The following is a 13,686-nucleotide window of genomic DNA, read 5'->3' as shown; positions in this document are numbered from 1 at the left end:
TTCCTGCACACGAGCTCCTCAGTGTTTACACAACATTCATACTTCCCAAGCTCACCTGGTCTTCTTCCCTAAATGCCACACAACGTAAACACCTAGAAAAAGTGCAAAAGAGGCCATGCAAGATTATTCTCTACCCTTCCTACTCCACATATCAAGAAGCGCTCAACACACTGACCGACCCTTTAGACTCTCACTGACCATCACCACGCCCTCATCTGCAAATTTGGTAAGAAGCTTCTACACCATCCCCGACACCGGCTCCTACTACCACCTGAGATCCCTAGTCCGAGAATTGCTCTTCGACACCACAACCGCATCCAGCCCATACGTGCACGAACTGATCTCTATAAGAACAGCCCAGTCCCAACCATTGTAAAAATTATCGATAACTTGTAATAAATCAGTGTACTCACTCCCAGTAAACACTACTCCTTGCACTGTCACTATGTTGAAATGAACTGTAGTTTGAGCTTTTCCCCAGCTAGTTATTATATGTCTTATTTGTGTCACTCATGTTACTTGTATATTATTTGTAATTCGTAACCCATTCCCCAAATATGTAACTGTATATTTTCAGCCTTCTTGCTGCCAAGCACTTTCAATAAACCGTTAATTATTATTATTATTATTATTATTATTATTTATATGTTGGCCCATACCAACTCACTCCCCTGAACCCTCCTCCCCACCGGACTATCAACAAGTTCTTGCCATAAGGTACTACCTCATTTGGCAAAGGAATGGAACCAGTGATGAATAGTGGTGAACAGTGCTTAACTCAGTGAAAAACAACTCGGCAGTTGAGTCTTACACAAGCTAGCTAACCACCTTCACACAGTGAGGTCCCAGGTACCCGGTTATACTTCCCCTGAGACTCCACGATAGAGAGGCCTGGGACCACACCTCACCCACTTGAATGAGTGAGTCATGTGGACCACGTGGTGTCCCCAAGATGCTACGACACCACGTAGTGAATGTTTTGCTACAGCATCATCATGTGAAGTTCCTCATAACACCATCTGTGAGGTAACTGCTACATCATCAGGCCCCTCATAACGCCATCTGTGAGGGAGTTACTACACTACGTGTCTGGTGTTCAACACCTCACCTTACATGATCTATGCGTGCAAACATTAATCTGTATGTTCACTGTGTGCTCCTTCACCTTTCTCTAATGAGGGCTTTTGTTAAACCACCAATGTATGTACTAAGTCAATTGTGTCCAATGTATACTTTCGAAAAGCCCTTGTTTGGGTTAGGTAGGAGAGAGTAGTCGTCATTATTGTCCAAGCCACATTATTTATTTCTATATATAAGTAATGTAGGCTGGTTTTTAAATACCTCAATCCCCTAACGGTGCTGTTTGTATATTAAGAAATACCGAAGCCATACAGTACAACACCAGCGAATATGAAGTATCACTGTAACCGGCAACTGTTACTCACTCATACCTACATACATATATAGAGTCTTTACAGAATGATAGCAGACACGGGGAAGACGAACAACAAGAGGAGAAGAGTTAGAAGAAAATCAACTTCAAGCTAAGAAGAAGAATACCAAGACATTTCCTCCAAACAAGAAAACAACACACACACAATCAAGCCGACCAAACACTGAGAAACCATGGCGGAACCCAACATGCACCGGACGCTTGACCTGACTCTATCCTGCCGCATCCAGGCGAGTTGCTGCTTAAAGTCCCTCACGTAAGCGCTGTTTAGCCACTGCACCTATTCTATCCTCCTAAAATTCACTTCAATCCCCCCCTGCCACTAGCATGTTATGTATGTATGTATGTATGTATGTATGTATGTATGTATGAATGAATGCTAACTGCAACTTTGCGTATTAAAACTCATTACTCTTACCGAAGTAATATAGTGCGTGGTTATGTTATGTCATGTTAGGATAGATTATAAACTACATTGGGTTACATTTCGTGAGGTTCGGTGACGCTACAGGAAGTTAGGTGAGGTACCTGGAGGTTAGGTGAATGTGACTGACTGACTGACTGACAATTATTAGGAAGTGGTTCCAACACGTTCACACACAACCTATACTCATACCACAAGTCCAGAATTAGAGAGGATCATGTTATTGGATATATTTTCAACGATTTACTCAGTGTCTAACCAACTCTTTAGCGATTTAAATGTGGACCTAAAATTAGGTCCGTATATTTGTTTGTCGTGGTGGTGGTGGTGGTGTGCGCCCGTCCATCAGGTTGATTAACCACCAAAACCATAAAGGGTGCGGCCCTGCCGTTTCAGGGCATACACCACATCCATGGCGGTGACGGTCTTCCTTTTTGCGTGCTCGGTGTAGGTGACGGCGTCACGGATGACGTTCTCCAGAAACACCTTGAGGACGCCGCGGGTCTCCTCGTAGATGAGGCCGGATATACGTTTAACACCCCCACGCCGAGCTAGACGACGAATGGCGGGCTTGGTGATACCCTGGATGTTGTCACGAAGCACCTTACGATGACGCTTGGCGCCACCCTTTCCAAGTCCCTTGCCTCCTTTGCCTCGTCCAGTCATGTTGTTGTGGTTGCTACTACAGGTGGTCCTGGTGTGGCTTCGCCGATCGATCGAAAATGCTAGTGACAGGGGGGAAGGAGGTTCAGGAGAAGAATAAAGGGAGGATTGAAGTGAATTTTAGGAGGAGAGAACAGATGCAGTGGCTAAACACCGCTTGCGTGAGGGATTATAAGATGGGGGCAGCAGCAACAACCCGGCTGGACGCGGCAGGGAGGCGACAAGACAAGGCCAGGCTAGCGTCAGGTCAAGCGTCAGGTCAGGCGTCAGGTGCGTGTTGGGTTGGGCAATGGATGTTCAGTGCTTGGTCGGCTTGATTGTGTTTTGGTTTCTTGTGTGGAGGGGATGTCTTGGTCTTCTTAGCTTGATGTCGATTTTCTTCTCACTCTCCTCCTCTTCTTGCTCTCTTGAAGTGTCCATTCGTTTGTGTTTGGATCTTGTTGTTCGTCTTCCTCGTGTATTAAGTCCTCATAGGTGTGGAAGAAGTCAGAGAGGGTGAGGTTGACCACGTGGGCTTCAGCTCCACGGGCCACGTGGTGTTCTTGGTTCTGTGTGGTGGGCGTCTTCTCTTGAGTTTTCTTTTCTTGGTTTTTCTTTTCTGCTGGTTTTTTCTTTTCTTGGGAGCGTACAGCAAGGAGGGCCTCTTTGTAGCTCAGTTTCTTCTCAAGACGAGCTTGTTCAGTTCAAGTTTAGAAGCTCCAACAACTTTCCCTGAATACGAATTCGCAACCTTTCGATTTACAACAGGTACCTACTTTACTGCTAGGTGAACAGGGACCAAAGGGGCTAGGAAGAGTGTCCAAACAATTTCCGCTTGCCCGGGAATCGAACCCGTTACATCTTGCTTGCGAGGCAAGAGCGGTACCGCTTCTACCACAAGCGCCCAAGACGAGCCTAGAGAGAGACTAGAAAATGCTAGTGACAGGGGGGAAGGAGGTTCAGAGGAAGAATAAAGATAGGATGGAAGTGAATTTTAGAAGGAGAGAACAGGTGCAGTGGCTAAACACCGCTTGCGTGAGGGATTATAAGATGGAGGCAGCCACAGCAACCCGCCTGGACGCGGCAGGGAGGCGACAAGACAAGGCCAGGCTAGCGTCAGGTCAAGCGTCAGGTGCGTGATGGGTTGGGCAATGGATGTTCAGTGCTTGGTCGGCTTGATTGTGTTTTGGTTTCTTGTGTGGAGGGGATGTCTTGGTCTTCTTAGCTTGATGTCGATTTTCTTCTCTCTCTCCTTCTCTTCTTGCTCTCTTGGAGTGTCCATTCGTTTGTGTTTGGGTCTTCTTGTTCGTCTTCCTCGTATTTTAAGTCCTCATAGGTGTGGAAGAATTCAGAGAGGGAGAGGTTGACCACGTGGGCTTCAGCACCACTGGCCGCGTGGGCTTCAGCACCACTGGCCGCGTGGGCTTCAGCACCACGGGCCACGTGGTGTTCTTGGTTCTGTGTGGTGGGCTGCTTCTGTTGAGTTTTCTTTTCTTGGTTTTTCTTTACTGCTGGTTTTTTCTTTTCTTGGGAGCGTACAGCAAGGAGGGCCTCTTTGTAGCTCAGTTTTTTCTCAAGGCGAGCCTTGGCTACCCTGCATTCCTCCTTCCATCTGGGGCAGGTCCGGTCGGCGGAGGAGTGTGGGCCACCACAGGCAACGCATTTTTTCTCTGTGTTGGGGCAGGCCGTGTAGCGGTGTCCAGGGTTGCCACACATGGAGCAGGTGTCTTCCTGCGCCTCACACTTGTTTACAGTGTGTCCATAGTGTTGGCATTTGTAACACCGTTTCGGTCTGCAGTAGGGCTTGACTGGCATAGTTACCCACGCCAGTTGAGCTTCCTTGGGTAGGGTGGAGTGGTGTCCGATGAGGGCAGTGGTGTCGGACAGCTTCTTCACAACTTGGAGCTGCTGCTCCTTGAGGAGCTCACTCAGCTCTGCTTTGTCCATGTGGGCAATTTCGGCGTGGGAGATTACACCCAGCTTCAAGTTGTCCCACATGAAGGCAAACATTTTAAAAGGAATGCCGTTGATGTCTGGGATCTCCGCGAGTTGAGAGGGCATGCCCATCTCGGCGAAGGTGATCTTGATGTCACCATGGAGCTTTAGGCGTTCTACCTTGGTGACCCCCACGATCCCATTAGCTTCGAAAAACTTCTGGAGAACTAGGAGGTTTAGTTTCTTTGGGCAGGTCGGCGTGTCCGGACGTATCCGCGCCACGTTAACAAACTCGTATCCGTTCATGGTGAGGGAGAGAGAGTGTGGGCTTCGCCCACGGTTTGGTGGGAGTAGGGCTTCGCCCACGGTTTGGTGGGAGTAGGTGGCGTGCTGTGGACGCAGCGGTAGTATCGTTCATCCAAGGCCGTCCCTCCCTCTTGGAGGTGGGGCGTAGCTTGCGGATGACGCATGCGGCATTCGTGGCCAATGAGGTGGCCACTGAGGTGGAGAATGTCTGTATATAAGCCCGCCCGCCTGCCAGGCCGCCGACTCATCACATCGCTCCTGAACGAAGAAGACCTCTCAACAAGACCTCCTGCTGGACCCGGAACTCTGAAGACCGCCCTCTCCCTTGTACCATTGTTGGCCATCTTCCCGGACCGGACCACCCACGACTGTCATCGTCCACAACAACTCACGAGCGTTCTCGGCTTATCGAGCATTAGCTTGCCCTCCCCACTGGTGGTGTGAGTGACCCACACTCCAGCTGGAGAGCAGTTATAGCGCGATATTCCCGGCGTGGTTTGAGCTCTTTTCCTTCTACTACCATTTTTCCTTTTTCGCTCTGGCCTAGGGACCTGCACCCTCAAAAGTGTATTCGTCCTGCGGTCCCCCCTGTAACTGTTCACCTCCCTCCCAGGAGATTGTGAACACGAAAGGGGGTCGGAGCAAAACCCTCCCCAGCCGAGTCTTTCCAGGAAAACCGTGATCGTGCGGGTCCACCTGGAAAGAGGGTAGCCATCCTTATCCTTCCCAAATAGGCACACTTAGCTCACGTCTATAAGTGAGCAGTCACATACACTAGGAAGTAGGCTTCCCCAATCGGGGCTCCGTGAGAGAAGCTCAGGAACCACTCTACGACCACCAGCTAGTGGGGAGTGCTGTAATTCCTTTGCTATTTACTCAACCGGAATAGGCAGGATCTAAAAAAAAAAAAAAAAAAAAAAAAAAAAAAAAAAAAAAAAAAAAAAAAAAAAAAAAAAAAAAAAAAAAAAAAAAACAACAACAACAACCCGGTTATGGAGCGCGTACGCCCTCCTAACCGCGATCCCCGCCTGAACCGCCAACCTGACGACCCGAACCACGACAGGCTTCGCACAGAGAAAGCAGACCAGTTACGCGCCTTCAACGAAGCCCTGAAAAGTAGGAACTCTGCCACCACCTCCAACAACTCCACCACCACCACCACCTCCACCACCACCACCACTGCTACCGCTACTGAGGACAACTGGACGAAGGTAGAAAATAAGAAACGCCGACGTGCCTTTTCGGGAAACGATTGCCGTCAAGCAGCCCCCAAGGCACCCATCACCACCACCAGCTCACCTCCAACGACACTGCCAAAATTCCGGATCACGAAAACGGACGCAAAAACAACATATGCCGCCGTCACAGAGATGGAAAAGCAAAACCCACTGGCCAAGTTCTCAGTGCGGCCCAACCTAAAGGGGGAGATGATCGTTCACCCCAAAGACAAGAACTCCGCCACCACCCTCGACACTTACCTACAAAACACCACCACCATTACTTCAACCAAGCTAGACCCCGCCCAGAAACTGATGAAGTCGGTAGTCCTCCGGTACCCAAAGGAACTACCTCTCGAACCCCTGGAGAACCACCCGAAGATCCTAAAAGCCGAGAGATGCTCTCCCCTGTCCGACAAGACGGCCACCACGAAACAAGTCCTCATAACGCACTACGGCTCACCCCCCAGCACCATAGACCTCAAAACCTGGGGGATCTACGAAGTGAGGCCCTTCGTCCCAGAGCCCCTGCGATGCTTCAGATGCCAGAAATACGGGCACCATCAGACAAGGTGCACGTACAGGGAAATCTGCGCAGTCTGCGCACAGAAGCACGGCACACAGTCCTGCCTCACCAAACTGAAAAATGGGGAAAAAATTGCCCCCAAGTGTGCCAACTGCGGGGGCAAACACCACGCCTGGAATCCTGGATGCTCCGAGAGAACAATGAGGGTCCAGGCAAACCGACCAGCAGCAAGACCGGCCCCCACCGCCTACACACCAGCCCCACCAAGTACCTTCGTGTGGGGAACCCAAAGGCCCAAACAACAAAGACAACCTCCTCAGCCAGTCAACACCCAGAGTGCAGCCCAGTTTCCTGGCCTCACTACAGCCACACCTCAGCCACCCAAGCAGCAGAGAACGACAACCACGAGAAAGACAAAAGAAGCACACACCAAGGCACCAGAAGGAATGATACACATATCAGACCTAGCCAATGTACTGACGACCTTCGCGGAGGGCCTAGCCGGACTACTGGGCCACAAGATCCAACCCACACAGCTCCAAATACTCATGGGGAGCGTCCTCGGGCAAGTCGCCACAGCTCCAGCCACCTCAGTGGAGGAAGCCACTCCGGTCCGCACACGAGTAACAGCCGAGGTACACTCTACACCGAAGAAGGCCACCAGAGAACCCAAGACACCGACAGCTCCCAAGATACCGACAGCTCCCAGAAAGAAACTGGACGTTTCAACTCCCCTGAACCGAACCACGGCCCAGAAGGCAAAAACCACAGAACACGAAGACATGGACCTGATTCAGTTGGAATCGAACTTGGTAATCTCCATCGGGGACCACCAGAAGTCCCCGATGAAACAGTGGTGGAAAACGTCAGCACCCTGAACATCCTAACATGGAATGCTCAGGGCATCAAAAACAAGAAACACCTACAAGAAGCAGCAGCCAAGGACAAGCTTGACATCATACTCCTACAAGAAACACTCCTACAAGAACACCACTGTTTCAAATTCAGCGGTTACAAGACATACAGGAGGCATTTCACGCAGGCGTCAACAAGAGGATGTATGATCTTGGTCAAGTCAAGCATACCCTCCGCCGATGTCACGCAGCAATTTCCATGTGGGGAAAACATCGAGACACAGGCCGGCAAAGTAACCCTCCAAGAACGGGAATTAACTGTTCACAACATCTACAAGAACCCAAGGGGCTCACTGGAGGTTACTCAATTATTTGCTTCGGCCGCCGACCACGCCACACTCATAGGAGGGGATTTCAACGCACATCATCCCTTCCTAAGCTCGGCAAGCCCCACAAATGAAGACGGCCTACACCTATACACCACCTTTCAAGATACACCTGAGATCTGCCTCCTGAACACCGGAGAGCCCACCCACACTAGGGGAGGAAGGCTAGATCTAACCTTCGTCTCCAGTGCACTACAGCCTTCGGCCTCCTGGCAGATACACCCCACGCTGACCAGTGACCACTTCGCCACCCTAACAATGCTGAAGGTGAACAAACTCCCCACTCCACCCCCCCCGAGATGGAGATACAACACTCAAAAGGCAGACTGGGGACTCTTCAAAAAACACCTGGCTAAGTGGCGCGAAAAATCACAGCCGGCCGGCGCAGCACCCGCGGATGAGACAACCCTCCACCACCAATTGGTCGAGGCGTTTCACCTAGCGGCAGAAGAGGCTATCCCAAAAACAAAACCCACATCAAGACAGTACAATGATTACTGGTACTACTGTCCCAGGGTGAAAGAACTCAACCACAGAGTGAACATGGCCCGAAGAAACTACAGGAGACATCCCACGGCAACAAACAGACATCTCCTGCAAGTCATAGTCAAGGATACCAGGGAAGAGAAGGAAGAAATTAAAAACGCAAGCTGGCTAAAGTGGTGCTCCGAACTGAACGAGCACACCACCCTTGGCAAGATGTGGGCCCAGATCCGAAGGGCATCTGGGAAGGCAACACCACCACCACCAACTCATCCCAACCCAGAAGAGGAAGCCGAGAGACTTGCAAAACTGTTCTCTGGCCGAGCAGCAACGAAGAACCTCCCGAGACAGGCGGAGGAGACACAACGGCGTCTGCGACAGGTCAGACTCCAGATGATCCAAGAGGCCTGCAACAGTGAAGATGACACTGACAGACCATTCAACCAGCAAGAACTCCAGAAGTCGCTAAAACGAAGCAAGGATACAGCTCCAGGGGCCGACAGGATAACCTACTCCATGCTCTCTCATGCCGGTACAGCTGGACACGAGGCTCTGCTGCAAGCCATCAATGCTGCGTGGACAGCACAAAGACTCCCACCGGAATGGAAGAAGGCAGATATACAGCCCATTCCGAAGCCCAGAGAACCAGACAAGCCGAGGCCCATCTCCCTTCTCAGCTGCATAGCGAAGACCGGAGAAAGAATGGCTCTCAACCGACTCAAGTGGAAAGTAGGCAGCCCACACCCTCACATCTTTGCTCACATCTTTGCTTACACCGAGAACACCGGCACAGGCAACAACATCGCCGAGATACTCAGCACAGTGGACAACAAACCAGCTCTGGTGGTCTTCCTCGACCTGGAGAAAGCCTTCGAACTAGCAAATCCTTTGGCCATTACAACTACGCTCGCTAAACAAGGCGTCAAAGGAAGGTTGCTGGGGTGGATCCAGAACTACCTCACACAGAGAGAAGCACGAGTACGCTTTCAGGGAGCAACCTCAAGCTACAGGGTCCACGAAAACGGAACCCCACAAGGAGGCATCCTCAGTCCAATGCTGTTCAACGTCCTGATGGAAAATCTGGTCAAACTTCCCTTCAGACAAACAGCCAAGCTCCTATGCTATGCAGACGACTTACAGCTTATAGTAAGAGGATCGAACAGACTAGCCAACACGCAACACGCACTCCAACTTATAGAAGAGGAGTGCAACAGACTTGGACTCAAGATAAATCCAGCCAAGTCGAAAGCGATGGCCATCTGCACAGACACACCAGACAAGATGCTCTCCATACAAAACACGCCGGTAGTCTGGACCAACACCCACCAGTGTCTTGGAATCTGGTTTGACCAGAAACTCACCTTCAAGCCGCAACTCGAGTATCTCAGGCACAGGACGAAGAGCAGACACAACATAATGAGGTCGCTCACCAGCAAATCCGCAGGAGCAAACCTTCATGTGCTCAAAGCCTACTACACAGCCGCCATCAGATCGCTGATAGATTACAGTGCTCCAGCACTCATTGGACTGAGAGAAGACCAAATAGCTAAGCTAGAAGTCATTCAAAACAATGCTCTCAGGACCATGCTCGGAGCACCCATGTGGACCAGAATTTGCAATCTGCAAATGGAAACCGAGCTACCACCCCTGGCAGTACGAGTCAAGCAGGTGACAGCCGGTCTCCTCGCCAAAATCTGTAGAGCAGACAAGCCCACAGTTGCCAAGATTCGAATCAGTGCCTCCCTCCACCTCGACCACAGAGTGCGAGGGGCCACCTGGTCGCACGAGGCAAGCGAGGTCATCCGACACCTGCAAGCAGAAACACTCGTCAAGTACAACCAAGACACACGAGACAATGGTTACGCTGTTCCTCCACCATGGAGCCCTCCACCAGCCACACTCAAATTCACCGACCTCGGCGATAGTAAAGCCAACCTCCAGAAGGAGGACCTCAAAAAAATATCTCTCCAAGCCATAGCCACCGAGACACCGGCTGATGCAGCATCATACTTCACAGACGGCTCGGTGGACCCAAAACATCACAGATCCGGAGCGGCCTTCTACACCCAAGGTCAGACCCTCAAATGGAGACTTTCCAACGACTGCTCCACCCTACAAACAGAACTGGTAGCAATCTCAAAGGCCCTACAACACGCTGCAACACAACACAACAAGTCCACCATAATTCACACGGACTCGAAATCGGCCATGCAGGCGCTGCAACACAGTCAACCAAGAGACAACGTCCACATCATCACCTCGATCCTCGCACAGCTACAGGAATTCCAAAGCCAAAACCGACCAGTCGTCTTACACTGGATTCCCAGTCATGTAGGGATCGGAGGAAACGACGTGGCAGACGAAGCAGCCAAGGCAACTACACGTTCTAGTAGCGTACACATCCAAGTTCCAGCAAGTGTGCAACAGATCAAGAATCACCTCAGAAAGACTACCAAGCTCCACATCAAAAAGAGCTTCCTTCACGCACTCAACGCTGGTTCCCAATCAGCCAAATGGTACCTGGCGGCCACAAAAGGGGAACCACCTTTCGCAGACAAGAAAACTCCAAGACAAACCCAAGTCAGCCTTCACCGACTACGACTAGGGTACAAGTGCTCCTGGCAGATAATCGGAAACGACGTCATGGAATGCACCTACTGTCAGGAGCCAGCAGCCAACCCACTTGAACACTATCTCCTCGATTGCGAGGTCACACAAAGCCTCCGAAACAGAACTCAAATCTCCCAAGAAACACACAACACCAGCGGCCACTCTAACCCGAAAGGCCCATACAGACCACATTCACCACCTACTCCGGGTCATCACACGATACCCACCACCCAGATAGCTTAGAAAGCATCCTCTCCCAGCAAGTGCGGACCCCAGTTCGGGGGGCGCGCCACTCCGAGGCTGACCACGTCCAAGAGTGGGGGCCGGTGGTAAGCGTCCACTGATCAGGGGTCCGCTCACACTTGCAACCTGCAGTATCCCTCCAATCTGCAGGTGGGACCACCTCCAATCCCAATCCGGTCTGGCTGCTCCTGGAGCTCCAGCCGGAACCACCAAACGGGCCGCCTATAGGCAAAGGCCCGTGTCGGACTACGGTCCGACAATCTATACAACAACAACAACCCAGGGAGTCACACTTGGCCTGTCAACCTCGTCGTCTAAACTACATCACCAACGTCTTCTGTCAACTATAATGGTCAGTGACAACTTGACGTTGGTCATTTGTTTTGTTGTACTTGGGTCATGTATATTTAGTTATAATGTATATTTCGTGTACCGTGATGTTACTTGAGTTAATGTAAGGGTTACCCACAGCTGCGCTTCTTGGTAGTGATGATCGTCGTGACTGTGGCTCTTGGCAATAGTTTCAGCCATCCTTCAACTCCCAGTTGTGTCTACTGGTGCAATTTCCCAGAGGATGTCAACGCTGGTGCTAGCTACTGCTGCATTAATTCAAACCAAATGATTGTCGAAAATACAAGTCTAGGTTAGTGTTTATTATCAATTTTTATACATTAGTATATGACTATACAGTTTGATTAACTTATTTTTCTGAAATATACTTATTTAGAGCAGATATTAACTTTAAATCATTTTTCATCAGAACCCCACCCAGGTAGATGAATAAAGCATATAACGTGCGCAAGGTTCGCCACTCGACTGGTCGTCGGCCCTCCTATCGTAAGTTGTTTTTTTTTTTCTTGCACCTGAAACTTTCCTGTAAATTAATGAATAATCCACTGAGCGTCTCTGTCTATAAATGTGAAGGTTTCTTGAATAAATCCGAAGGAGCCAAATTGTTTTTGTACAAAATCAAACTAAATTCACTTTAATATTAAGTTGTCTAGTTTTCATATGAAATGTTTAGATTATCGCGAATAATTTCTCTATTTTTTTTTCAGTTAATAAAGTAGTAATTTTTACTATATTCAACATGTCTTTCTCACACCTGAACAGAGATGCGGTCATGATGACTATTGTCCCTACCACGAAAAATGCTGCTATGACGCCTGTCTGAAGCACCACACCTGCAAGGCTCCTCTTCCCCATTAACTCCTTGCACAAGATCACACCGAATTTTCCCCCCCGCTGCATTCTCGGCGTCACACCTAAAACAATTATCATATAAACAACGCCAGTACGAGCACTCGCCAGCACCAGACGTTCCACCCCACCCAGTAATGCAGTTCTCGAGGAACTTCTTTTGGGGCAGAAGGTTAAGGCTAGACCGATGGAAAACTTTGTCTCACAATGGGACTTGTATCTGGAACGTGATCCACTGGAGTACCACCAAATGTTACACTTGTGTTATATGAACTGTGTATTATTATTATCATGTATTGGTGTTCTCAGAGATTGTTATATTCGCTGTTCATTAGAGGAGTTTATCTTGCAATAAAGTTGTTGCCTTCAGTTCAAAAGTTTCAATTCCACGAACACATATTATGAGCGGCATTGAATCCTGAAATCAATGTTATGGCTGGGAGTTGTAGATCAGCTGATAAGGTATCAACGAAACCTGTCTGGTTTTGCCCAGGCATGTATCCAGACATATGTCCAGGTTTATGTCCAGGCTGGGGAATAATACCTTACCATGACACACTACTCCCTAAAACATTTAACAGGTGCAACAACCATAACGCTACGGGTTCCTCCTCAAGTTTTACGGCAATGTTGTGGCATTGATAAAAAACTGATCAACTAGTACACAAAAATAATTACATGTACTCGCTTCTGAATAAAGAGGAGACTTCTGTGGAACGGTTACTATCTCTATAGCATTATACTCGTAACGGCTTACAGAGTCGGCTGTTTTTCACATGATGTAAGATTATAACACTGCCGGTCATTTGCTTTAGTTTGTATTTTAACGCTTAATTCCGGATTTCCCGAAGATTAGACACGTTATATTTACCCAGAGGTTTAATTTATGTAATTCTACTAGGGGTTTAAGTCAAATTAGGTTAGTTTTTATTACAGGAAGAAACTGGAGTAATGTACAGCCTAACGACAAGACCAGTTCCATGGTCAGTTGGTTAAGTCATCTTTCCTGTGACCCGGGTTTAGTTCAGATCACACCAAGTGTACTCCGAGCAAGTTCCTCCATAGGCGGTGCAGGTCACGTCTTCCTAAACAAGCTTACCTGCAGGTAGGTCGAGGGGTGCAATTTTTAAATGGGGACTTTGGTTTGTGTGCGTGGGACATGACACGTTCACCGTCTAAAAAACATGATTCCCTTGACCTTAATATGGTGGTAGTAGTCCCTTGAGAACGATGACTAAGTTAGTAATTTTTGTTTCACTATGAAAATTCACTTAATCTAATGGAATGAGAGATATTGACGTCACTCCAGTTAATGACAGGTAAAGTTTTCCTGCTATTGGGGACTTCGAGTAGAGGTCAACACGCAGTCCTATAGAGTAAGGTCTACAGTATTAACTTAGGCCTACA

At 49.1% G+C, this 13,686-nt stretch overlaps 1 pseudogene; it reads left to right on the top strand.

Moving 5' to 3' along the window:
- Positions 1–11,374: 11,374 nt before the first annotated feature.
- LOC121879668 lies at positions 11,375–12,642 on the top strand (annotated as a pseudogene).
- The last annotated feature ends 1,044 nt before the right edge of the window (positions 12,643–13,686 follow it).

Source organism: Homarus americanus, unplaced genomic scaffold (genome assembly GCF_018991925.1).
Source record: "Homarus americanus isolate GMGI-L3 unplaced genomic scaffold, GMGI_Hamer_2.0 scaffold14647, whole genome shotgun sequence".
NCBI lineage: Eukaryota > Metazoa > Arthropoda > Malacostraca > Decapoda > Nephropidae > Homarus > Homarus americanus.
Note: the sequence above shows the minus strand (reverse complement) of the source record. Positions and strands in the feature narration are given on the sequence as shown.